General features: G+C 45.9%; 1 protein-coding gene across 5 annotated transcripts in view; it reads left to right on the top strand.

The window, feature by feature from the left end:
• Positions 1-14,078: 14,078 nt before the first annotated feature.
• Sipa1l1 (signal induced proliferation associated 1 like 1) overlaps positions 14,079-27,497 on the top strand; it is a 258,641-nt gene continuing 245,222 nt past the window's right edge. For 4 of the 5 annotated variants that reach the window (XM_052185511.1, XM_052185514.1, XM_052185506.1 and 1 more), the window contains exons 1-2: positions 14,079-14,183; positions 14,705-14,765. The gene's annotated coding sequence lies outside the window, so the exon portion shown is untranslated. Of the gene's footprint in view, positions 14,184-14,704; positions 14,766-14,903; positions 15,093-27,497 lie in introns of those variants that run through there. The other variant, XM_052185509.1, reaches the window with a different exon arrangement.

The raw sequence follows: 27,497 nt of genomic DNA, 5'->3' as shown, positions 1-27,497 counted from the left end.
CATAGCGTAGATGCTGAAAACCACGGATTGTCCCACATCCCTGCTTACATGCCCGTCAGCAGGCTGGAATCTTGTTCTTTGACATCTCTGTTTAGTCCAAGTTTATTCACCGCCCACGCTGCCTTCCCTGCTAACATTCGAGCTCACAGATCAGTCCCTCCTCTCCACTGCAGCATCGTCACTAGCATCACTGTTGGGGACATGCACCTTCCAACTGTTAGGCTCCTAGGGTCCCAACTTCTCAGGTCCTGACTGCCTTATTTACTTATTTATTTCCCAGCATGACTTGTGTATCCCTGATAAAGAGAGCAGCAGGGCAGACCCCATAGATGCACAAGAACATGGAATTCTGGGAATGACCTGAAGGTCAGTGATATGAATGACACATCCCTGGAAGAAATACCCTCCAAAGTAACTCTAACCCACCTCACCACAGTCAAAGCCTTTACTCTGCTTTTGCCTCAAGAATCAAGTTGTCTGTTACAATATGAGCATATTTTCTCACTAGAAATCTCAATCTGCAAACTGTTGTGACCTATCTGTCCATGAAGCTAAATAGCTTCATGGCTCAAGGCTGTGCTTCATGGTGAGGCAGTGTCCTAGCTGGAAGGCTTCTGAACTAGAAGCAACACTTTCCTTCATTTTCTCCCACCTTTCCACTATAGTCCTAACACTCTGTTGCAAAGGTAAACATTCTCTCCTGTGTGATTGACAGGTTTTCTAAGTGTAGTAACAGCGTCTTTGTTCTCCTGGAGTCACTTGGGACTTAGCCCACAATCACTAAGCCCCTAGTTACAACTTCATAAGGTTCACAACAGCTTTCCCTCAAAGTCACCCCTGACATTTACTCTTCATTTACTCTTCCCGGGTACATCACAGCTCTGTGTCAGAATTCATTTTCGTGCTGTCAGAGAGACATATATGAATTACGAGTGGCTACAGGTCATCAGATAGTAGATTCTATTCTTTTTTAAATTTAAATTATTTTCCTAAAATGTATCCTACATTTTACAAGCATGCTGATTTGGGGTAGATGTATGGAAAGTTCGTATACAAACTCTATTATATACTGGCTTCTCCTTCAGACAGCGTGTCTTAATGTCCTGGAGTGTGTTAACCTCTCTGGCCGTATAATCTTTACTAGACAGGCGAACAGTAAAGTACAGAAGAAGCGGGGTGTGTGGACGTCAGAGCTCAGGCCCCGAGAGATACAATGTTCACTTCCTGCCCTCTCTGGAAGACCTTTTAAGTCCTGTAAATCCCAAGACCGCCTGGCTGGAATAGCTAGCCTGCAGCGTGACAGCGTTCAGCCTTCAGTCCATAGCTGCTGAGGTGCAGGTGTCTGGCTGAAGCCTCCAGCCTCCGGGCAAGATGCTCTCAGAGCAGGAGGCTCTCTCCTGGCCAGGCTCGCTGGCAGAATCACAGGTTACAATGGATGGCTGTTTTAAGCCTATGAGATGTAGAGTGATTTGTCACACAAAATAAACAAGAGAACAAAATCCTTGGGAGCGTAGCATCATGCATGTGACTCTCCCACTCGCTCCCCAGAGATTGGCTTGTATCCTAACAGCTATTCTTGCCTGACTAGGGCCTGATGGTACATATGTGAGCAAGGCTTTTGTTTTTGTTTTTGTTTTTTGTTTTTGTTTTTTTAAATTATAGCCGGCAGTAGCTAGGAATATTGTGGCCCGTTCTGTGTGTGCTCTCAGGCACTGCAGACCAGAGGGCCAGGCCAACCTCAGGACATGAAGCTTGCAAGAGAATTGTCTTTAGCATTCAGAATCTGAAGAAGATGAAACCCATAATTCTTTCTTCTGATTAGTGGAGGGTTCCGCCACCAGATAGAGGTGTGTTGCTGATAGAATGGGCTACGACAGAAATGAGATATGACTCTATCACCCATGGTGACAACACTTAGAACCAGGAGAATGAATGAAAATAAGGCAAGATAGATACATTCAACTGGGCAGTCGTGGTGCACGCCTTTAATCCCAGCCTTGGAGGCAGAGGCAGGCAGATTTCTGAGTTGAGGCCAGCCTGGTCTACAGAGTGAGTTCCAGGACAGCCAGGGCTATACAGAGAAACCCTGTCTGGAACCCCTGCCCCCCAAAATTGATAGATACATTCTCTTTCTTTCTTTGTCATCTTCATGGTCGATACAAAGATACAGCTGCAAAAGAAAAGAAAGAAATATGGGGGAGATGAAGACAAAGGATTCTGAGCAACAGGAAAGATGACCTTGAAAAGCTAGCCATGCAGTGTGCACTTAGAAATCAGGATTTAGGGACCTGGAAATCATGTTACTAGTATTTTATGGATTTCCCCCAAATAATTAATGGGAAGAACTTAATAATAAACTAACGACAAAATAATGGGCTAAGGTGAAAGTTCTTGGGCAGGGTGGAAGAAATGGCAGTACCTATCGTAACGTCTGACAAGTGATTTGACTTTAATTTCAAAGGTTTTCTTGTTGTTAAGTGAGATCTGTTTCTTCCATAAAATAACCCGAGTTTGCAGGAGGGACAGAAAAGTAGCGAAGAAAGAAAAGAAAGGATAAACAGTCATTAAGTCATGCCATCTTTTGAGAAATTTAGAATAATCCTGCTCTTTCAATGCAATCTCTTTGTAAAAATTTAAGCAACTTTAATTTCTGCTACACGTGCACGGATGATTAAGTGTATATAAATAGCTCCCACCTGTGAGATGGCTCAGCAGCTAACGGTGCTGGCTGCTAAGCCAGAAGATCTGAGTTTGAGCATGGGGATCTGCCTGACAAAATGAGAAAGCCGACTCCAGCAAGTTGTCCTCTGAGTTCTCCACACACCACGGATCACATGCCCTTCCCACAGGAGCACATGCCATTCCCACACCATAATAATTAAACAATAATAATTAAATGCAAACCTCACACATACAAATGAATAAATGTAACTTTTAAATTGAAAAAAATCAATCGTGGCTACATAGTAAAGGGGGAATAAATGTACCTGCGAGATATACGAACAGTAATACTGTCTAAGGATTCAACATCTAGCCTGATTCTGTTGCTTCTGAGACTGGAAATAGTCACACCCAAAAACTTAGGATGTGAATGAATATAAGAGACTTTTCTTACTGATGTGACATGACTGATTTTGTGTCAGAACACCTCACAAAATCAGTCATGGCAGGGCAGTGCCTTGAGGCAGGAGCATGAGGCCGCTGGTCACATGGCATCCACAATCCGGCAGCAGGGAGAACCGAGGGCTGGCGCTCGCTCGGTTTTGCCTATTTCTCTTTTCATTCAGGCCAAGACCCCAGCCTCTGGTCTGCCACCCGCTAGTGATAGGATGCGTCTTCTCACCTCAAATACCCCAGAGTAGAAACTCCCCCAAAGACATGCCCACGGATTTGTCTCCAAGGTGGTTTTAGATCCTGTCAGGTTGATGATCAGTGTTAACCATCCTAGAGCTTTGTGAGTCAGGCAGTTCTGAGGGATACTTGTTTTGTAGAGAGCCCTGAACCACTTCCGCCGTAAGAAGCGCTGATTTCATTACTCATTATTGGTCATTTTTCCTTAGTATTAAAATGAATTCAAATTGAAGATACCATTTCTCTCTTCCTAACTATATGACAGTCTCAGGAGCAGAAACCTCCTCGTACAATTCCACACTGCGTCTTCATTATGAGTCTCCCTTCTGTCTCGGGAACCATCGCCCTGTTGTCTCTTTTGTCCAGGCTCCTCGGTGCCACTTTCTGGACCGTGCCCAGACTTCCGGTTGCAGCTGACTGGGCGGGAGGTGGGCAGGCACCTCTCTTAAAGCCGGCACCCCTGGCCTCTTTTCCTTCATATATTTTGCAGACGTGGGAGATGTGGTTTGGAATGGGAACAAGGTATTCACCCTGAGTGGACCACAAAGATGGAGGAGACTGTTCTAGAGAGAGGGAAGAATGAGGTGGACACAGCTACAGAGTCAGGAGAGTAGCGGAAGTGTATTCGTGGGGCTTGCTCCCCACCAAGGGTATATTTTGGAAATCGGGATAAATTTTTGTCCATTGTTTTTTTTTTTTTTTTTAACAAAGTTCATGTTTTGTGTAAAGGTGGTTTTGGTGGCTCCACAGATTCTGAATACAATACAAAACAAAGCAAAACGAAAAACAAAAGAACCCAAAGAGGCAAAGGGGGTTGTGGATGGCTTCAAGGTAACCAGTCCAATTCATAGGGCCTAACAAAACACACACTATTTCACTTAGTTTTTTTGAGAAAAGTACTTCAAAGTGTGGTAACACATACCTTTAATTACAGCACTTGAGAGGCAGAATGAGGCAGATCTCTATGAACTGGAAGCCAGTCTGTTCCAGGCTAGCTAGAGCCACATAGTATGACCTTGTAAAGTAAAAATATCATCATCGTCATCATCATCATCATCATCATCATCATCATCTTATTTTATTATTTATTTATTTATTTATTTTGCTTTGTTTTGTTTTTGAGACAAGGTTTCTCTGTGTAGCCCTGGCTGTTCTGGAACTCATTCTTGTAGACCAGGCTGGCCTCAAACTCAGAAATCTGCCTGCCTCTGCCTCCCAAGTGCTGGGATTAAAGGCGTGTGCCACCACTGCCTGGCTATCATCATCATTTTAAATGAAACAAATTTGGAGATGTTAAAAAAGTTTCCCCAAAGCTAGATGGCTACCAAGTTTAGAGTTAGAGGTGGCACTTGTGACCAGGTTAGGATGAACCCAGCATGGTGACCTGTATATTCTTGGGTGGGCACTGGCCCCTCTCTTCTTGCTCCTATACTGTAGAGCCAGGCTACAGGGATTTGAAAGAGTTCTGTAAGCAGGTCAAGCATCTTGGAGTTGGTCTTAGCTTATTGGTGGGACTGTGTTTTGTGCTGCCCTCTAGAGGCAGTATGGACAAGTAGAGTATAACTACCCCTCAGGCCTACCAGGAAGCTGGACATGGTTCTAAGGGGGAGTCCTGGGTGCACTTGTCTTCAGGGTTCCTCTGCCACAAAAGCTAGTGTGGCTGACCACCTCAAGACAATGACTGAGATCCACTTGAGCAATCATGGCTGCCACAGAGAAGCAGGGATGCGCACCACACCTACTCAAGGTCTTCATCCCTGGCCATCCTGCCAACATAAGCTGCGGTCACTCTTGATAGCCAGGGTTGGGGGTGTAAGAGATGAGGGTGGTGATGGAAGACAGGAGTGACGAGGGAAGAGAGAAATCATAGTAAGAAAGTGGAAACTGGGCTTGGGGAGCTAGCTCAGTGGGTGAGGTGCTTAGGGCTTGAGTTTAAATCCCACATATAAAAATTTGGAATGGCTACGTGTGCCAGCACTGGGAAGTGGACACTGGTGGATCATGAGAGCTCACTGGCCAGTGAGCCTAAATCGTGAGCTTGTGGGTCAGTGGGAGACCCTGCTGGAGGCAAAAAACAGAAGGTAATAAAGGAAGACATTTGACACCCTCTTCTGGACTCTGCATTTGCATGCATGGGCACTCATAATTGCATAAGCTATAAAAGGAGCATGAGTATTTTACACACACACACATACACATGCACACACACATACACACATACACACATACACAAACACATGCACACACACATACATACACCTATGCACATATACATGCACATACATATACCCACACCCACACATACACCCCCACACACACACCCACACAAAAGGAGAGACCTTTAGAAACTCTGACCAAAAGTCCAAATGTCAGATTCTCAGATATTGACCAGGAACAAACAGATCCCCAAGGAAGGTAATGTATCAGTGTGCATTTTGTCTAAAGGGGTGCGGTCTTGGCTTTCTAAAAAAGAAAAACAGAAAAAAAAAAACCAAAACAAAACTATCCCATCTGAAATGCCAACTCAGATAGTTGGCTAAAGAGAGAACCAGAACTATAGTTCAGAACTGGAGTCTTTCTTGAGGTCTTGAGATTTTCCTGTAAGTTCACTGCATACCCACCTCCTTTCTCTCTCTCTCTCTCTCTCTCTCTCTCTGTGTGTGTGTGTGTGTGTGTATGCTATTGTGATCACATGCACAAAGAAACAGTATAAAATTGTACGCTGTGGATGTAGGTACACAATATACTGGTAGACCGCATATTTAACATGTACAAAACCCTGGGGATCAGTCCTCAGGACGGAGGGAAAATTACATGTAGTGGCCTAGGCTCTTTCTCACACTCGGTGGATCACGATCCACTACCAAGGGAAATAAGCAAGTAAATGAAATGAGACTTTATTTGTGGACAGTGGCTTTGTGATGTGCAGGAGAAGCGGGTGCCGAGCTGTTGTGCGGTCCTAAATATAGCTGAACCATTGGCCCGTACATTTCTCCCTCTTCTCCCTTAAAAGCAAAGGATGATAGCTCCTTGCTGTAATAGCTCCTTAGTGGGCTCTCAGGCAGAAATACTCACTAGTTCCTGCACTCAGGAAGACACAGCCCCTTGTAGTGCTCCCCTTGATGCTGCTGTGCAGGGGCAGCTCCAGAGCCTCTGGCTTCTTGTGAATGTTGTCTCTATTGGCTGACAATGTTACAAGACAGACGAGCTTGGGGAGGCCTCAGCTGACCGTGTCTGCATCACAAGCAAGCCTCTTTTCATTTCTAGAAACAAAAAAGACAGGGAAATAAAGAGAGAAGCCTTTCCCAACATCTTGTCTACCACGAAATCAGACTGAGAGGGGATTGCCAACCTGAAAGAGAATAGTCAAATTATTTAAAACAGAACAAAGAGCTCCCTGAAAGGAAATACTATTGGAGAGATTATAAATAAAGGCACCGTTCAGAGATGCCTTCTTTTAAACATAACTGGAACAGCATGTACTGATGGCTACACAGAAATAAGTGGTGGAGAATTGGTGGGCCAGAAATTTCAGCCCTGCTGGGATTTTTATTGAATCCATATTTATAAGAAAACGATCTGAACACAGTAATGTCATAAACAGCTTGACAGGACAATGTTTTGCGGGAAGATCGCTATAATATGGAGAGAGAGTTTGTGCGCGTGCTTTAAATGAAAGCGTTGGTTCAGTGCAGGGCATGAGCAACAGTGGCTGTTCTCTCATTTGCACACAACCCTCTTCTCACCCATCTATGCATCTGTAAATCCCTCGCCTTTCAGGGCTCTCTGCATCCTGAATGTAAATTTGAGTACAAGTCCATCTTGCCACAAATCTTTCCGTCTTGCCATCAGGTCCTTGGTATACAAAAGATAAAGCCCAAGGCCCTGCAATGTTGGCCCTTGGCATTTTGTCCTCACTTTCTCAGACTGGCATTGGTGCCCAAGACCTGGGATGCTTCCCAGACCCTGCTCCTTTATCTCCATGGCTCTAAAAGCTCCTGGAGACTTGCTCATAGCAAGGTGCTTTCTTCTTCTCAAGAGGAAATAAAGGCAGGCAGACGGCCACTCCACCAGCATGACAAGCTGTTTCTGCTTTGCTGGTGAACATCATTCATTCGTTAATTTGTTCATTGGTTCACTCATTCAATAAGCATTTCTTTGGTTGTCTTCCTTGTGCAGGAACTGCTAGGCTGTAGGAATCAGGTGACATAAGTTTATTGCCTAACATTTCTTCCGGAGGTCAGGAATCCCATGTGGTGTTCACCTGCTTGAAATCAGAGGCTTGTGGGCTGCATTCCTGCTGAAGACCCCTCAGGAGAGTCTGATTCTCCCACGTTTTCATTCCCTGGGGGTTGTCCTTATTTGTTGGTTCTTGATCTTCTTCCTCCGTGGTCAGCGCGTGCATCTTCTTCAAGTGTCCCCAGGGTTTTGTCTCTTTCTTTAATTCTGATTGTCCTCCCACTGCCTATGAGAACCTTGTGATTTCATTGGCTCCCTTGAGTAGTCCTGGATTAGATCCTTTTGACTTCAAGATCATTAGTGTAAGCACACCTTCACAGTCCCTTTGCCATGTAAAGGTAAGATGACTCCGATTCTGAGGATCTTGGGAGCAGCGGACTTTTGTTTACAACACTGTTAATCCTTCTCTGTGTTAAATTGGAGTTGCTGGGAGCCATTGCCATGCTTACAGTACCTGAGAATCTGACTCCAGGAGATCCTTTGGCCACAGGAAGTTGAGGCCACTAAAGGCAACATAGTGAGACCCCAAATCAAACAAAGAACCACCTGCAAACCAAACAAGCAAGAGGAAACAGAAGCATCTAGAATTCTAATTCTATTTCAAGGTGCTGGAATCCTGCAGTGACTACAGATGTGCAGACAGGGGCCTTGAACTGTAATTAGGAGACAAATGATAAACCAATCAACAGGAAGCTGTTGGTGATCACAGCAATCACAACAACAGAGAAGTCAGCTCTGGGAATCCAACAAGAAGGAACCGGACACAAAGGAACAGGAGGGGAAGGCTCAGAAGTCAGCCAGGGTGATGCAGAAACCACTTAACATGCAGAAATTTAAAAATTTGTGCGGCTAGTGAGGAACCCACCTCCTGTACCTTGGGAACACTGTCCCACATAGATAGCTACACTTCAGCCCAATTTAGTGATCACTATCCTCAGCCTGAAAAAGTTACAGTGTGTGGAGATGCTTCCAACTCATTCGGACCTGGGGCAATGGAAGAAAGTACGTTGCTAAGATAGCACCTGATCCAGAAAAGGGGGTTGTGGGGAGAAGGTTCTGGCTTACCTTTGCCTCTGTCCAAACTCTTGTTTTGCCTTCCTGGAGTTGAACCCAGCTGGAATCCCCAGGGTAAGGGAGGCCCAGAAATGTGGGGTTCAGATCTCATGTGAGAGAGAGCACCAGGGCTCCTGAGAGTGAACAGGCAGATGATCAACCCAGTCACCTTCGTACAGACTAAGGGAGCTCAGGGACTGAGTCATGCAGGTGCTTGGGGAAATTTTTAAAAAGATGGTTCAGTTCCTGATAAACTGCTCCTGGAAGAGGGCTTAGCAGATGTGAGGCCTGGAGGCAGGAGAACACCTGATTCATGTATTTAAGGACAGCGGGGTTATCACTGCAGCTGCAAAGGAGGAAGTTGAAGAACAGAGTTCACCTTCTATGCTTTTTGGTTCTACATCCTCGTGGATTCAAACAACCGTGGATCAAAGATATATTCACACACACACACACACACACACACACACACACACACACACAACTAGTGTCTTGGGGTCATGAGGAAAGAGGGGGGCTGTGATTGGGATATAAAGTGAACAAATACATTAATTGAAAAGAAAATAAGATGAGAAAAAAACAGTATGTTAGACACAAACAAGCTTTTGTGTGTGAGGGGAGTAATTATTTCCTAAACAATTCTGTATAACATCATTATGTACTGTATGTAATACGAAGAGGATAATAATTTAAAGTATTCTGGAAGATATGCATAGGTTATATGCAGATTCTGTGCCATGTTTAATAAGAGTTTGTGTGTTCGTGACAGGGGAATAAGGGTGGTGGGTAGGTAGATCCTGGCTCCGGGCCCTCTGGTGTACTGAATGGCAACTCAATATAATTCTCTAGATTGAAATGTGTTTTAATGTTATTATTTTCTTCAAGTTTTATGAGACTCTCTGGGAAGTCTCTGAGCAGCAAGGCGAGATGATTTGACTTCTGTAAGCTCCACACTCTATATCAGACATGTAGATTAGATATTAGTGGCAGAACACAGAGAAGGTAGACTACATGGAGACTAAAAGGGGACACCATTGTGACAATCGGTGGGGAATGGCTTGAAGCAGAGATAAAGAGTGACCATGGGTGGAGTTGCATTCTGCACACATTCTGAAGGAAGGGCCAGCAGTATTTATTCACGGTTTGGATGTGGGCTGGGAGAAAACAGAGAAGTTAAGAACAGCATTAAGAAGTTTCCTCTGGGTTTCTGGACCTCTGGGAGGGCAGCATTAACTGAGACGGAGGAGACCATAGCACACGGGTTTTGGGGGATACTTAGAGCATCCTAGTTTTAGATGAGAGATGTTTGTATATTGGGGTGTTGAATAAGGATGTGGATGGACAGTCTGGAGTTTGTGGCATGGCTGGCCTGGAGGCGTGAAGTGGGTAGCAGTCGGTATGGCACAGTCACCAGACTGCTAAGGGTTTGAAAGTCATCATCGGAGCGATAAGGTCACCGGGAGGTGAGAGAAGAGAGCAGGAAGGGAGGATAGATGTCCACGGAGGTTTGAGCCTGAAAGACCGAACGGTAGAACTCTTCATCAGAGATAAGGAGCAGAAAGAATGTCCAAAGGTGAGCCTGCTTAGCTTCACCCCTGCTGCCAAGAGGTCCAGTCAGGGGAGGACACACAGAGTTTAGGGTGAGGTTTCATTGCTGTTTCTGAGAACAGCAGTTCCCAGGGAGTAGCTGGGAAGAGGTTGCACCCAGGGGCTGCAGGAGAATGGAAGGAAAGGGAGAGAAGCCAGCAGGGACTGAACACGCTCCTACCAAAGACTCGAGATTTGAACCAGAGCAGGGGCAGATGTGGAATGTAGAAAATGTCTTACTTTTACCGTGGTACACATCTTTGCTAGGGTTTCCATCGTTGGGAAGAGACACCATGACAAAGGCAACTCTTAAAAAGGAAAATATTTAATTGGGGTTAGTTTACAGGCTCAGAGGTTTGGGGCAGGCATGGTGCAGGAGGAGGAGCTGAGAGTCCTACATCTTGTTCTGAAGACAATAGGAGAAGACTGCTGTCTTCTAGGTAGCTAGGAGGGAGGCAGGTCTCAAAGCCTACTCTCCCAGGGACACACTTCCTCCAATAAGGCCACACCTCTTCATAGTGCCACTACCTGGGCCAAGCATATTCAAACCACCACAGTACAAATTACAGAATGCCTGTAAATTATAGGGAAAAAAAGCTTCAGGAGCTGGGGAACGGCGTAGTGGGTGAAGTGCTCTCTGTCATTCCAATCCCAAGAACCTAGACAGTAGTATATACCTGCAACCCCGGTGCTCCTATGGGAGGCAGAGACGGGAGAATCCTGGAAGCTCAAGGGCAGGGCGGCCTGGAGTATGTAGCTGGCGACAAATGACAAAGAGCCCTTGCTTCACACATGGTGGAAGGAAGGTGGGGACTGATACCCAAGGCTGTCCTCTGAACTCTATACACACTCAGTGAAAGCATGCCATTCATATGCACATGCAAAAGAAAAATGATTTACCAGAGCTGGAGAATTTGCTGGTCTGAGCCAGAGAACATGCAGCTATAGAGGCGATGTCCCTCTGCTGGAGAGGAACAGAGCAGGACACAGAGCAGGAAGTCAGTCTCAGCTAAGATCTGAGAGGTTGCTGGATGTGGTAGAAAGCAAAGCAGAGAGCCTGTCTCCTGACAGCGTAAATCAGATAGAGTGTGCAGGCGCGTGCAGACGGGCGGAGTGTCCAGGAAGGGGGCGTGTCCAGCTTTTTTTTTTTTTTTCTGTTTGCTTTGTTTCACAGCTGAAAGGAACAAGGCCACAGGCCGTAACTCCAAGTGGTTTGGAGAAGGAGAACTTGTGACTCTGTCTTTATGGGGTGGAGAGGGAAGTGGGATGGCTCCTTTGTAATTTAACATGGGAAGCTAATTGATTATAAAGCAAGTGCTATTTCAGACGTGTAACGAGTACTCTTCCGGAGCTAGGAGAATAAGGAATCCCACATTAGGGGCAGAGTTAAACTACACGGAGCTAAAGTAACAAACCCGTCACTTTTAACCAACACTGGATTTTGGAATCCGGCACCCTTCACCAGGGCCTCATAAAAAGTACTGAAGAAAGTTAACCGATTTGGCTAACACTCGAGTGGACTGTTTCAATGGGCTCTTTGGGATTCATAAAACAGGTGGCCTTCTGAACCTGTTTGGTTAACACAGGTGCTGTGTTGGTCAGCTATTGTTTAAGGGTGAAACTGTTACATTACTGAGCAAGAACTGATTTATAATATCCAGGGGTGTTATGAAGGTGTGATCTGTAGATAGATGCATGGGTTGATGGTGACGGGAGATGACTTGGTGATAAACGGTCTGAGGATTGGAGTTTAGTTCCCAGAATCTACAGGGTTGGAGGTGAGAACTGACTCCTACAGGTTGTGTGCTCTGTGCCTCTGACCTCCACAAGTGCACTGTGGAGAATCCAGGCCCACAATACAGTTTAAAACATGGTTCAGTTCCTGATACACTGTGAACACGATGCCATCGTACCTTTTTCTTTCTTCTTTCCTTCTTTCTTTCTTTCTTTCTTTCTTTCTTTCTTTCTTTCTTTCTTTTTCTTTCTTCCTTCCCTCTCTCCTCTCCCTCCTTCTTTCCTTCCTTCCTTCCTTCCTTCCTTCCTTCCTTCCTTCCTTCCTTCCTTCCTTCTTTCTTCCCTCCCTTCTTCCTTCCTTTCTCTCTCTCTCTCTCTCTCTCTCTCTCTCTCTCTCTTCTTTACAGTTGCCTCGGTGTAAGTACACATTAATTCGGCTCCTCTTTTACTTGAATTGACATGTATATTAAACAACAAGGAATCTGCTCTAAGTTAGTGTAAAAACCAACTGTCAATAACACATTCTTTTAAAATCATTATTATAGGACCAATATTTTTGTCTGTGTTGTTGAGACAAAAGAAGCTTGGATATAAAATTATCAACATGTAGCTAAATATAGTAAAAAATGGCCTACTACAAATGAAACACTCATTTGCTTTTTTATTGTTCAATTTAAAAGGGGAATATCTGTCATTTATTGGAAACTTTAATAGGTCTGAGTGCTTCAGAACTGTAAAGCTGTAGTAACTTATCATGTGGGCTACCCCTTGGTCTTTACAGATGTAGTGTAAGAGACAGTAAATTTCTCAAGGAACCTCAATTATTAGTGGCACAGAACCCAAGCCCCACTCTCTTGGCCCTAGTTACTACTTTTGATCACTGTGCCACTTAAGTTCCTAAAACACAAATGTTCAGGCTTTTGAGATGGCTCAGCAGGTAGAGGCACTTGTTTTGCAAGCCTTATGGCTTGAGTTTGATCCCTGAAGACCACACAAAGGTAGAAGGAGAGAATGGATAATAAACACAAGGTGTTATCTTACTGCTACGCACACGCGCATACTTGTTTTACTTAGTAAAACAAAATCACCTCAGAAGTTTCTCCAATTTAGAAATAAGACAAGATTTCAAACAATAGCCTTTTGGACTTTTTAGTGCATATGGACATTTTGCTTTGAATGCATGTCTGTGCCTGGTGTTCCTGGAGGATGTCAGGACTCCTGGAACTGGAATTAGAGTTGCTAGCCCAGCAAATGGGTGCTGGAAATTGAACCAGTCATCTGGAAGAGCAGCTAATGCTCTTAACTCCAGAGCCATGCCTCCAGTCCCTCAATAGCGTTTTGTAATTAGGTGTAAAGGTATAGTCTGAGGATTCGTAATTTAAGTTTTGTTTCCTCTTCTCTTCTATGGTGAACCAGGTTTTTGCAAAGAGAAAAGAAAGATTGTAACCACAGAAAAAAGGATTGAAACAGAAACCAGAGCCGAGTTTAGCAGAGTAAAACACTTGACTGTGGTGCAGAAGTAGACATAAATTCCAGGTACTCTCTGGGTTAGGCAAAGCAAAGGAACTGCGCACACAAGGACTATTACCTTCATTTTCAATAACAGACACACATACAATACCTACTAGGTACAAAGCCTGCAGAGGCGCTGAGAATACCAACATGAGTGAGCCACATGCTCAAGGAGCCATCTCGTGGGGGCGTTAGGATGGGGGAAAAGAAAGCATCGTGCGGGGGCTGAAGATGAGATTACACAGGAAGGCTCCTAAACAGAATACATGGTGGACATTTAGAAATAGAGAGATGCGCTGGTTTCTAAAGCCCCAGAGCCTGCCTCTCTGGCCAAATGCGCCCACCTCCGAGAGAGAAGCAGGTCTATGGAAGCCCTAAATTCTCCCCCAGCCTCCCCTTCCCCACCGCTAGGCTTGGGGCAGCGGAGGAGGCAGGTGAAAACTGCTCCCGGCTGTCGAGTCGTCATGGCAACTAGAAGTTCCTCGGTCCTCACTACCCTGCTTCCACTTCCCCCGGCCCGAGCTGGGCTCTAATCTCGCGAGACTTGTCTGAGCGCTGAACCCCGCCGCGGTGATCTCACCCGAGACTGAAGGAGGGAGGAGAGGAGGGAGGGAAGGGATGGGGCGGGGAGAAGGGCCAGTGCAGCGCCGCCACCGCCGGCAACTTTGTGAGCGAGTTCAGAGCGTGCGTGAGCGAGTGAGCGGAAAGTCAGTGCGGCGCCGTGTCCCGGGGGGGAAAGGGTAGGGGAGGGAGGGAGGGTGGGCCTGGGAGACCACCCGCAGCGCGCCTAACGCCGCCACCCCGGGCTCTCTTCCCGCGTAGTCCCTGCGCGGGTCCTCCAGCCCCGGTGGGCAGTTACCTGTCCCCTCCCCCGCGGCCACGCAACTTCCCCCCTCCTCCCACGGCCCCCAGCGCGGTGCTCCGCAGCCGGGACTCTCCCCGGGCGCCGCGCGCGCTCGTTCCCGGGAGCCGGCGGGCGGGATGGGGGGCTCGGGGGCACGAGCCGGGGTCCGGGCCCCTGCACAATAGTTGATGCCCGGAGACTAGTCCGGCCTCCGCGGCGCACGGAGCGCGGCAGCTTCGGGGACCCTCTCGGAGCGAGGCTGGTGAGCCGCGCTGATCCTGCCCCGGCGGTCCCTACGCCGGGCGTTCGGAGCCTCTGATCTCCGCAGAGGAGGCGGCGAGCGAGCGCGCCCCGACCGTCTGCACGCTTTCTCTTTCTCCCCAGGGAGAGCGCGCGGACGACGCGCCCCGGATGCGCGGCTGCACCGGGAAGCCCAGGCCAAGCGGTAAGTGGCCCAGGAGGGCCGGGGTGGGGGTGGGGGGCGGGGCGGCACTGCTGACAGTCCCCCTCTTCGGCTTGGGACTCGCGGTCCGGAGCTGGACGCTCACAGCCGCTGAAAGTTTGATTTCCGATTTGGTGGCGTGCTGGGGGATCGCGGTCCCGGCGGGGGCGAGTCTGCGCTTCACCGCGCACGGCGCGCGCGCACGTTCGCACCTCAGGATCCGGATCGGCTCCCCTAGAGGCCCCGAGCCCCGCATCCCTGCCTGGTGGCCGTGCTCACCCTGCGGCTCCGGGCTCCTCGGAGCGATCCTTCCCCATCCGTCGTCACTCGGTGAGCGCTTTGCAGGTGTGCTGCAGGGGGCAAGGCCCTGTGGGTTAATGGTGGGGAAAGGAAAGATTTGGCCGCGGGCTCAGGGGTGTTAATTTCTCTCCTGGGAAGATCCTGGGGACTGAGATCCGGGGATGCTCCAACCTGCGTTCCTTGGAGGAAGAAAACCGTCATAGGGTTGGAGAGGCGTGAGGGTGCTGTCTGTATAAAGAACTTTTTCTCCCCTTGCCCTTTCCAACTTCGTTCCTGACCTTAAAGGCAACTTGCCAGGTTCATAAATCGCTCCATGGCATTTCAACGTGGGCAGGCAATCGCGTTGGGCTGGTTGAAATTTCATCGGGGCTCACCGAGTCCAAAACCAGAGGCACGGGAAATAGCTAGCTTTCAAGGGAGGTGTTGTGCTGGATTGTTGGCATTCCTCTTGGAAGGGGAAGCGTTTAGGGACGGGTAACTGAGAGACTACGTTGGAGCTTTAAGGATTTGATTTTTTCCCCCCTGACGGTTAGTTGAGAGGCAGCCTTCACTGAAATCCATACTAGCTTGTACACGATTATGTTTCTAAACTCGAGCCAGTGATGCGATGCAAATTTCAGAGGGAGGTGTCGACTTTCATCAGGTTCCAGGTCTATCTGGATGAACTGGGGTTGGCGTTTCCTCTATAAATTGAGCCTTTCATGTTGAAACTCTGACTCAGAGTCTTAAAGCCATTCTTTTTTATACTGGTGCTCAGTGGGAGTTAAGTGTCAACTTTCTCCTGCTTTCTCGATGGAGTATCTCCCGATGCAAAGGTTCTCTGGCTGATTCTTTTGGATAGCCACAACATTAAGCCTTACCTAATTACTCCAGCAGCGTCGTTTAGGCAACGGAATGATTTTCTGTATCTTGGTTTAACGACTTTCCCGTATCCCCTTGTCCTTTCTCAAATGCTGCAATTAAGCTGCCTTTACCGGGATGGAAAACAAGCTGATAGGATTATGCAGAGCAGTTAAAAGGTTTAAGCAGAGCAGTTTATGGCCTCTGATGTGTCCACCTATGAGGTGACAACCCAGTTATTAACTAGAATATTATTACTAAGGCATTTTCCCATGAAATACGTTATTGCTACGAAGGCATTAACAACAGTGATTTAAAATAACTTGGGTGATGGCTTGAATGTAATAGTTGGGGCAAATAAGACATTTGGAGTGGTGACTTGCTTCAGTGTCATAGGAGACTTTTTTCTTCTTACCTCACTCTAAGAGGATTCTCGAAATTGACTATTATTAATTAGATTTTCCAGCTGACTGAGAGAAGGAACGGGTTGAGCAAGTGGCTGAGACAGTCAGTAGGTGTAGCTGTTAGCCTCTCTGCAGTTCCCCGGCTTGTCACAGGCTGGGGCACCAGGCTTGCCTGATTTGACTGTCAAGCAGTTGTGGTAGTAACTCCTCAGCACGCTACTAAAATGACATTCTGAGATTCACTCATCTTTTGACTCTGTTTTCCAGTGGGATTTCCTTTTATATTTATTTCGTACTTGCTTTGAATTATGTGCGTAGTATTGGTGTAGTCTCCTCATTTGGAAAAAAAAATTAAAGCAACTTTTTGAAGAGCTTCCTAACAACTTATGAGTGTACTGGAGTTTAAGGATGACTTGAGATTAGCAGTTATGCAGACTTTAGGGTCTTGGTTAACTGCGATAAGGTGTACATATGTGTTATTTTCAGTTGCAGTGTGATGTTCAGTCAGCACTTTTCAAATGCTCACTTAGAGCAAAGAGAGCAGTGTTGAGTGGATCCCGACTCAGATTGGATTCATGGCTGACTTAGTGGACAGTTTCTGTGGTGATGATAAGGCTTGCTGGCTTTTGCCTACCTGTATTTTTTTTTTTTAAAAAAACCAAAGGTATGATTATTACTGAAGCTTTTTAGGTTACTTTTTAGATTTGAACCTTGCTTTACTGACTGGATTAGAATAGCCCCATGCCCCACCCCCTCCTTTAACTCTGATGGAGCAAACTTGCTTCCTTGTTTCATTTCATGTCACAGAAACTGAACCTCAAAACTGGAAAAATAAAATTTCCCTCTTATTTCCCTGTATTTGTAACCTTTTGAGCTGTGAGAGGCAAGCAGTATTTACAGAGTGCCACCAGCAGAGGTGTTTCTCAGCTTCTGGGACTCCAGTGGTTAGCAAAATCATTCTTGGGCTTAGGGGACTGTTGGTCCCAAGCACCATGGGATCACACCCACATCTTAGGGTCTGAAGTTACCCCATGTCCAAGGTTTGCATATGAGGCAGTTTTGATCTTTTTCAACTTATTTAAAGGATTCAAATGACTTGTCTTCAGAAGATGTGGATTTCAAATACCTGCCCTGCCACTTTCTGGCTGGGGTGACCTTAAAAAATAGCTGTGCCCCTTTCATTGTCTTGACTGCAGCACAAGTGCAGAGCTGAGCACCAGCTTTGCCACAGAAATCAACCAGTGTGTGTGTGTGAAAATGCGTTGTAACTAAAGTCATTTGTAATTGCATTTTCTTGGCATTCCATGACCAGAGTCATGGGTGGCTGAAACTAGAAGGGAGTTTGAGCATTGCTCCTGTGACCCGGCTTCCCCAGCTGGAGGTGAGGTGCTAGCCGGGGAGCGGACATCACTTGTATGTTATAAAACTAGATATAAGCAGCATCAGGATAGCCAGCCTTCCTGAGCTAAACATGGTCCTGTGTTTCGCCTTTTGTTCTTTTTCTGCTGACTATGTTGAAGTTAGTTTATGATTCTCTCTCATACCTAAGTATTCAGTGATTATTAAATAAAATAAGGGAGAAGCAAAACTGAAGGAAATAATAGCTACATTAAGGTTGAAAAGGTATGGAAATAGTATCAATGTTCCATGTGACACTTAAGCTTTGGAGTTACTCAGATAGCTAAGCTATGGAAAAAGGAATCTAAATTAAAATTGTTGTTAATATTATTTTAAAGATAGCTTTATCACCTCAGTGTCCTGATACTCTTTAGAAAAGTCAAATTTTCTTGTTGTCCATCTTCTCCTTCCTGTGTAAGTTTATTTGCAGTAGGAATGGGAGCCATGGGGGGGGCGTGGTCCCCCTGGATCCCTTAAACACACAGGTGATTTAAGCAAGGGACAGAATGTCACAGGGTGCTCTAATTTGCAACCAGGTCTGTAAGGAAAAGCATCTGCGTGTATCTTTTGAGGGAGAGAAAACTTCACCTTCTCATCTAATCCTCCAACCATCTTCTAAGATGACCCAGGTGCAAAGAGATTTTCTTTTGGGACCGGGTTCACCCATTGTGTCGTCCTGGCTGGCCTGGAACTCACCATGTAGATAAGGCTGTCCTTGAACTCACAGGGATCTCCCTTCCTCTGCTTCCTGTGTATGTGAATGAATGTGTGTGTGTTTTAAAAAAAGAACTAGAGAGAGACCCTAGAATGTCATGGTGGTGCACTTTAGGGAAGGTGACAAGTTGCTTCTGCAGTTCTGAGATGAGAGCTTCCAGCTGATGGGTTCTAATTGGTTCCTTAACATGCCACAGTTCTCTCTCATCAGATTTGTAGTCTGCCTAACTTGAGTTGTGGGAAACAGGTAATTACATAGCGTTCGATGCCGAGAGACTATGCTTTCTGAGGCATGCTGGCTCAGAGATGGAGACTTCGCTGGCTTTTTATAAACGAAGGGGTCCCTTAGAGACTGCTGCGGCTGAAAGGGCATCGGGCTGTAGTTTCTGGGGTTCCTTTTTATTTAGCTGAGCCATTTACCAAGTGTGAACAGGTTATTCATTGTTTGTGGGTCATTCAGAGTTTTGTTTCCTTTTATACTGAGCTCTGATCTCAGAAGACAGCCATTGAGATTAAAAAGCAGAGGCTGGGCTAGCCACTCCTGTTCCTGCAGCCTGGGAGGCTGCTGTCATTGCGCTCAGTATTTCTTCTTAGGCCTTCAGCTCCCTGTCTTCCTCCTTCAGGACAGGAGGCCCAGGGACTCCCTCTTGGTAGGCAGTGCTCTCCCACTGACCTATACCCTCAACTCTGATTAGTATCTTTTACCTAGGCCCCTATATTACCTTCCTGTGATTAATGTTATCATGTAATAAATGGTAGATGTCAGCTTGGCGTGTTGTAAGCCCCTTGCCCCTTGCATTTCTTTCATGCCCTCAGAGAAGCAGTTTGCACCGAGCTATCTTCAGGGAAGAGTCTGTTTCTTTAGGGTACTGGTAAAAGGATGCTCAAGAGCTTTGCTGTCCTACTGTTGGAGTCACCTGTGTGTCCCTAGGACTAAATGGGAGTCAGTGTCTTCTTATATTCTCACAAATCCAGCTGAGGGCTCAGTAGGCCAGAGGACTTGCTTAGCATTTGTGAGGCCCTGGGGTCAGTCTCCAGCATTCCTGTCCTTTCTCCCTACTATACAGCCTACTATAACTCCCGAACTACTGCTGTACTGCTTGTCACCCAAAGACTGAGGAAAACACCTCAACCGGCTCTGAGTCTGCTCTTGAAATGCGGGTCCGTTTGGAGCTGATCATTCCCCTCTTTCCCAGCTCCATTGGAGACTTCAGAAGAACTTACTAGTTAGCCTACTGGATTTTAACCTCTGAGTAGCCAGTGGTTGTGTGTGTGTATGTGAGATGCATGTGCGTGTGCAAGTGTGTGGTGATGCAGGTAGGGGTGTAACCCCTAGCTCAGTAGTGTGGGAGAACTGTTCCCAAGCTTGAATGTAGTTCCTAACCCTGACTCCAGTTAGAGAAATTCCTTTGCTACTTCACAGTTTATTCTTTTTTTTTTTTTTTTTTTTTTTTTTGAGACAGGGTTTCTTTGTATAGTCTTGGCTGTCCTGAAGCTCACTCTGTAGATCAGGCTGGCCTCGGACTCAGAAATCCGCCTGCTTCTGCCACCCAAGTGCTGGGATCATAGGTGTGCGCCACGCCACCACGCCCGGCTCTATTCTCAGTTTTAAAATTAGGTCCTTAGTGCTGGTGTGCAGTGGTGAAGGAAGGATGCCAACTATATAAGGAAAGTGTTTCAGTGGGTAGGAGTCCTGGAGTGCTAGCAGGGACACAGAAAAGCTTGTTCCAGGCCAATGCTTGCTCTGCTGGGATTGTTCTGGAGCTGTCTTCAAAGTACTGTATAGCCTGAAGCCGCATGGGGATGCTGGGGAGGCCGTGAGGAAGGCCTGGTTACTGCAGCCAGGCACCAGGGAAGCCGGGAGGGTGTCTTGGTAGGTGATTCTGTCTTCCTTCTTTCCGGAGCGGCTTTGGATCAGTGTTAGTAGCTCTCTATGGTCAGTGGAATTTCATTTTAGATAGATGAAAGGGAAAGAGCCTCCAGATCTTCAACAGAGTTCTGTTTATTGAAAAAGCTATGTTAGAAGGAATCTAGAACTGGTTGCCTACAGGTCTTTACCTGGTCAGGCAATTTTGCAGTGTGGCTGGGACATGTCAATTCAGTTTGGTAATTGTATGATCCACTTAAAACAATGTAGTAGAAACACAAATGTATGTAGTTTGGTGGTTTTAAGCCTACTCACCTTTTGGTGAAATAGAGCTCTAAAATTGAAAAAAACAAACAAACAAAAAAACTTTTGTCTCTGAAACTGTACTTCAGACAGCGGCCACTCTCTGCTCCCTTGTCTCTCGGCCCCTGGCGACTGCCAACTTTCTGTGTTTCCGATTTGGTTCCCCCAGACATCACACGTAAGTGGAATCATGCAGTGTTTGCCCTTAAGTGACTGACTATCTCACTAGGCGTGTCCTCAAGGATGACAGCATGTAGTACATGACAGAGCTGCCGTCCCTTTAGGATGGCTGTGTGCGTGGGACGTGTTTACCCCCTGCTGAGCCGTACTGGTTTTTGAGACAGGGCTTCTCTGTGTCATAGAACCTTGGATGGCCTGGAACTCAATTTGTAGAGCAGGCTGGCCTCAAACTCTTAGAGATTTGCCTGCCTCTGCCTGAGTCTGCCTGGAAAGAGTGACACACAGCTGTCCCTCTCAGAGCTGGCACACAGTCCTTCTGCATGCTGACTTGGAAGTGCGAGTGCTGGGCCATGCGCGGTTCCGGTTTTGGGTTTTTGAGGAGCTTTTCATTCTATAATGTTTCTGTGGTGGTTGCACCCCAACTCTACAGTCTCAGCAGTAGGTCACCAAACTTCCAGTCTGTCCACATCTTCCTCACCTTTTACCTTCCTCTCTTTTTATTATGTGGCTATGCTGCGTACTTGAGGTGGGCTCTCAAGTGGTATTGATGGCTCCTCTGGTGGGTGGTTCTATCACGTGCCCTCTGATGGTTCTAGTCACCTCTGCACATTTTTCTTTCTTTTGTAGATACATAATTTACAAGTATTTCCTCTGTAGGTTCTTTTTTTCTCTTGATTATGTTTGATGCACAAAAGTTTTGAAAACATTTTATTCATTTGTATTTTATATGTATGAGTATTTTGCCTTTAATATTTGTGGACCACATGCATGCCAGGTGCCCATGGAGGTCAGAAGAAGATGTTGGAGTCCACTGAAATTGGAGTTATAGATGGTTGTGAGCCACCATGTGGTACTGAGAATGGAACCTGGATCCTCTGGATTCTCTGATCTCCTGAGCCATTACTCCAATTCTGTGTTCAAAAATTTAAGAGTTTTAGATTATATCTAGACTCTTGATTCACTTTTGCGCTAATTTTTGTATAACTTTATATTTAAGATATGCTATATTCTTTTTGCATGTGGACCTTACATAGTTCCCAGCACCAGCTGTTGAGAAGACAACACTTTCCTTCCCCCATGGTCGGTGCTCCTGTTGCAGGTCATTTGACTGTGTACTGGCTTCATTCCCACAGAGGTGACGCCATTCCCTTGCTTTTGGTTCCTTAGGTGGTACTTTTCATTTTATAGGGCTAGACATTGAGTGATAGGCACATGAAAAGCCAAAATAATGTTTCTGGGTTTTTTTTTCTTTCTTTCTTTTGTCTGTTTTTTGAGGAGACAAGAAACATTTAAAGAAGGAAGTAAAGTGATTTAAATGGCAAAATGTGAGTGAGGCTGTCTGTCATTTGCAGGTAGTATAGTAAGGGTCATTTGTCCAGCACTTTCTGACTTGCAAAGAACATGTACAGGGTCCACTTCTAGAGAAGCTTCAGAAAGAACCTTGACTTAGTCCTGAAGATGGTGTGGTAACTCAGTGGGTGTCTTGTGTGTCAGGCTTCAGGCACAAGACTGAGTAGAGGCCAGAGGTCAGCAGTGGGCATTGTGCGTTGGATGTTTCTTTGTTTGTTTTTGTTTTTTTGAGACAGGGTTTCTCTCTGGGTAGCCCTGGCTGTCCTGGAACTCACTCTGTAGACCAGGTTGGCCTCGAACTCAGAAATCTACTCTCCTCTGCCTCCCAAGTGCTGGGATCACAGGTGTGCGATGCCACCACCACCCAGCTATTTTCTTGTTTTGAGATAGGTCTCTCATTAGTCTGGAGCTCCTGGACTAGGCGAGGAGGCTGGCTAGCAAGCCCCAGGGCATCTCCCTGTGTCTGCCTCCCTCCTACTACACTTGGCTCATAGCCTTGTCCTGCTGCTTTATCTGCATCTTGGATGGACTCTAGAAGCAATTTGAAAAAGAAATTTTTTGAACATTTATTCTGTATGTATGGCTGCATGCGTTTATGTGTACCAAATGCATGCCTGGTGCCACAGGGGCTAGAAGAGGCCTTGGATCCCCTGGGTCTGGAGGTAAGGTCCACCTGTGAGCTGCTGTGAGTGTCAGGAACCTAGGTCCTCTAGAAGCACAGTTAGCACTCTTACCACTGAATCATCTCTCCAGCTCTGGGTTTATTCATTAGTGAAAGCTACCTGTTTTACTTCTGACACAAAATAGTTGCAGCTGTTTATTATGAAAATAGTCCTTATTAAATGTTCTTTATGTAGAGGAAAAAAGAAACAGTTTTATTTCTTGGTTTCCAAGGAGATAGGATTTTGGCAAAATTTATTTCATCAAGTGCTTTTCTAATTAAGAAAACTAAGGAAACTGCCTGTAATATATCTTGGCTGCAGTTTCCCTAAGACCCAGGGAGTTCTCCAGTCTTGGTTTCTCCCACTCCCACACCCAGTTTATTCCAAAGGAACTGAGAAACCTCCCTGGTTCTGGGTAACCCTGGGTCTTGCTGTCAGCTGCTGGAAGAGCTATAACCTCCTAGACCTTAGTTAGCCTTTCGCTTGTTCATCTGACAAGTCTGTTGTTGTTGTTGAATACCTATACACCAAGCATCCTTTTCTGTGAAAAAGAGGAGGAACTGAGCTGAATGACGTTTCCTTTAGAATCTACTGTTAATATTGCAGGAGTTAATTGTTGTAATCAGTGAAATTTAAGGCTTTGAGTGGCTGATACTGGAAACATTTTTGAAAGTTCTGAAGAAAGAGATTAGGGTTTTTGTTGTTGCTGCTGCTGCGGGTTTTGTTTTGTTTTTGTTTTTTCTTTTAAGACATTTTAGCAAGAAAATTCTGTACTGGTTAGCACTTTAAACATTAGTTTTATTCTGATCCAAAAGTAATCCCTGCTTAGACTTGGCTCTGTAAGGTTTCTTTCTTTCCAGGTCCTTTTGGTGATGGCATTTTTGAGTCCAGTCTTTCTCCTGTTACTAGTATCACCAAGAGACTCATTCTTGCCCGTGTGAGTGGTAGGCTCTAACGTGGGACCCCTGTCTCCTAGGCGCTCTGGTCTTGCAAAGCCCTGCTTGCTTGGGCTGGTGCTCTTGAAATGTGCTCCCCAAATGCGGCCATGCTGGAGGTCTGAGTGCCGGGTTTTGCCAGTCAGCCTAGCATTTGCCCACGCTGCCATAGTCCATGTTCATCCTAGTTGGAAGGTTTGTGTCTTTGTTAAGTTAGCATTTCCAATTTAACTTGCTGAAACCCTAATGTAGTATCGATTATACATTAAAAGATTCAGTGTGCTGGGCATGGTGGCACACGCCTGTAATCCCAGCACTTGGGAGGCAGAGGCAGGCGGATTTCTGAGTTTGAGACCAACCTGGTCTACAGAGTGAGTTCCAGGACAGCTAAGGCTACAGAGGCCAGCCTGGTCTACAGAGTGAGTTCCAGGACAGCTAAGACTACACAGAGAAACCCTGTCTCAAAAAACCAAAAAACAAAAAAACAAACCCAAAAAAAAGATTCAGTTATGCTAAGCAAAATATAAGGCTTTCTTCCCGTGAGGGAGGGCTGTTCTTTGGCTGCTGTAAATTGGGCCTCATTGTTGCCAAAGAACACTGGAAGGTCTGCTACAGCCTTGGCTCTGCTGCATGCTACATGTGATTCTGGCTGCTGTTCTTTCATTTATGTGTGAACTAAACTCACTGAGTGCCCTGTGGATGGAAGACACCCTTTCTCTCAGGGTTGCATCAACAGGTAAGACACCCTGGGAGGGTTTCTGTATAAAGTTGTGTTATTGAAAAAAAATGGTTGTTTTCTCTACACATGTCTATGCATAGAGTGTATACAGTGCCTATGGAGGCCAGGAAAGACTGTCAGATTTCATGGGACTGGAGTTAATATATAGGGTTGTGAGCTGTAATTTAGGTGCTGGGAATTGAACTTGGGTCCTATGGAAGAGTAGCCAATACTCTTAATCACTGAACCACTGAACCATCTCTCCAGTTCCTAAAGCTGTGTTTTAAAAAATAGACTGGTTCACAGGACCAGGAGGGCATGGGTAGAAACAATCTCAGTAGTGCTGAGGCGCAGGATACAGTAGCAGAAGTGGGTGGGGCTGGTGCGAAGAGCCTAGGCTTTGGGTGTATCCTTGGAGCTGACCTGGTTTACTGGGGAGATGTTGTACACTGCCCCTGTGCAGTCAGGGATGACACGGTTTTTGCCAGAGCAGCTGGTGTAATAGAGATGCCATGGACCAAAGGAAGTGAGTGGAGGAGCAGGTTTGGGGAGTTCAGGTTGGGAGTTGATTTGTAAGTGTTGGGTATGTGATGCTTGTTGACATCCGGTAGGCGGTGGGCTGGTCTCTCAGCGCTTGTGAACTTGGGTTTCCTTATCTGTGAAATAGGTGATGGGAAGTAGCTACCCATCTCAGAATTTTGGAGATAAATGAAGGCAGGAAAGGCTGTCTTGTTTCTACTGTCTTACTGCTGACTTTGGGATGTCTGGAACCACTTAGCCTGTGGGCTAGCATATACTGTGACTGGTGAGAGGTTTCCCCTGGATCCATCCTTGAGTCTTAGACAGCTTCCTGGGGAGCTTTTACTCTAGCTTCCCAGGCTGTTAGAGAGCTTCTTTGTGCATAACATCAGGGATACTGTTTAGGGAGTTTGGTGCAGCTCTGCGTCTTAAACATAGCTTTGACCAGAGTAACTTCATTTAAATGGAAAGATGCTATAATGGGAAAATGTATTATTTCCTAGATATAGATAATTCATTATTTTAGACTTTCATAAGCTAAGTAAGTTAATAGTTATAGGCATAATAATGTTTTTGTATACTACGTAAAGTCTACCCTTGTGTTATTCAAATGCTGATTTCTCTGCCCTCATATCTTATTTCACTCTGGACATGGCATTGTCATGCTTATACCAATAATCTACTGTCTCAGGTTTGGGTAAACAATTCTTACCTTTTACTTTCTGTCTTGTAAATAAATGCTAATCATTCAATGGCTAGGCAGAATAGAGACTAGGGCAGGAAGTCTGTGAGCCAGAGGAGGGAGAGAGGGAAGGGGAAATCAGGTCAGCTGAGAGGATGGAGGGATTGAAGCCATGAGGAACTGGTCTGGAGAGAGATCATGGAAACACACCTGAAGCCCAAAGGACCTATATTATCAATAATAATATGCAAATTTCATTGGATGGGCGGGGCGGGGGGGGGGCAGGTTAGCATAGAAGGTTAGCGTAGACCAGTTAACTGCTCAGCTACTGAGATGCAGTTTTAAATAAATCTTGGTTTCTCTGTATGGTAATTGGGGACTAACATAAGGTAAAGAAATGCAGCCACTGGATTAATTCATTGCTTACATTTAATCTCAGTTCAGGATACCTAAATATATATTGCTAGTTAGGTTTTTTTTTTTCAATTACTTTGTTTGTTTGTTTGTTTATTTTGGCAGATGACATGTAAAATGTATTTGAACCTATTGCTTTAAAAATTGAGATCAAATAAAGATGCTGAAAGATCTTTTATTTTGATACACAGCATTTTGAATGTATTAACTGTGCTTCCTTCGAGGAAACTGTGAAGAAGAAATGTGTTTCTTTAGAGTTGATGCCTTCCCCCGGGGTGGGGGAGGTGCCTCAGGAGTTAATAGTTATTACAGCTTTGCAGAGGATTGGCTCAGGTCCTAGCACTTACATGGCAGCTCCCAACTGCTTCTAATCCCAATTCTGGGGATCAGATGCCCTCTTGATGTCTGAGGTCCTGCACACGTGGGTTACACATACTAACACTCAGGCACACATGTACGCATAAAATAAACTTTTAAAAAACAGATACCTTCCCAGTAGTTGTCTGTGGCTTTAGATAAGAGGATAGCCATGGTTCTTGGTTCTTTGGGGGCGGTTTTGAGTGGAGACTCATGCTCTTCCTAGGTGGGATGTATTTATTCATCATGGTATGAATGATGGCGATGCTTGTTGTTGTGCTCAGAGTTTGAGCATCAGTCATGCTGGACTTGAACTCCCTGTGTACCCCAGGCAGACCTTAGGATCTTTCCGTGTAGCTTCCTGAGTAGCTAGGACTACAGGCTTACACCATTAAGATTCTACTGGGCATTACTCTGTGTGCCCATTGCAGGTCCTGGGACGTAGACAGGAAGATGAAAGGTGCCTTTGTAACTTTAATTTCTGTCAAATCTAATTTTTAATGATGGTTCTTAAACACTTTAATCTCCCTTGGAGCCCACTGCCCAAAGGATACAGGGCAAGTGGACCTACTTAGAAAGGTTCTTTGGAACAACTCCTGTCTGTGTTGTCTGGAAATCCACAGTTCAGTTCACAGCTCAGCAGTGGCAGGTCAGTCCACTCACAAACAGTTCACGGACACAGCAGCAGTCCAGTTCAGTAGAGTCGGGAGCAGCAGCCACGGCACTACTCAGTAGACAGTCAGGCCTCAGTCTCAGCTCAGGCAGCAGGAGGGACCAGGAGGAATGCCACGAGAATTTCCCCACTCTGCCCCTCTCAGGGAAGCCAAGATCAGCAACCACACAAGACCCACAAGTGTTGGACAGCTAGCTAGCTGTACCAGCAAGCCAAGCTCTGTCTCCGTTTTTCTGTTGAGTTCTTTTTCTACTCTCTACACATCACGTGTCCTTCACGTGCCCTGCCTCAGCAATGTGTCTTGTCTCAGCATGTGCATCCAATCAGCACGAGTCCACAGAGTCCCCACAAATGGAGCTCAACTACAGTGTAAGGCTGACTGATACATGCGTATTGTTGGCAAAGAATCCTTCATCATG

The sequence above is a fragment of the Apodemus sylvaticus genome, chromosome 6 (genome assembly GCF_947179515.1).
Source record: "Apodemus sylvaticus chromosome 6, mApoSyl1.1, whole genome shotgun sequence".
NCBI classification, from domain to species: Eukaryota; Metazoa; Chordata; class Mammalia; order Rodentia; family Muridae; genus Apodemus; species Apodemus sylvaticus.
The sequence above is the reverse complement of the archived record's forward strand: the minus strand, read 5'-3'. Positions and strand labels throughout refer to the sequence as shown.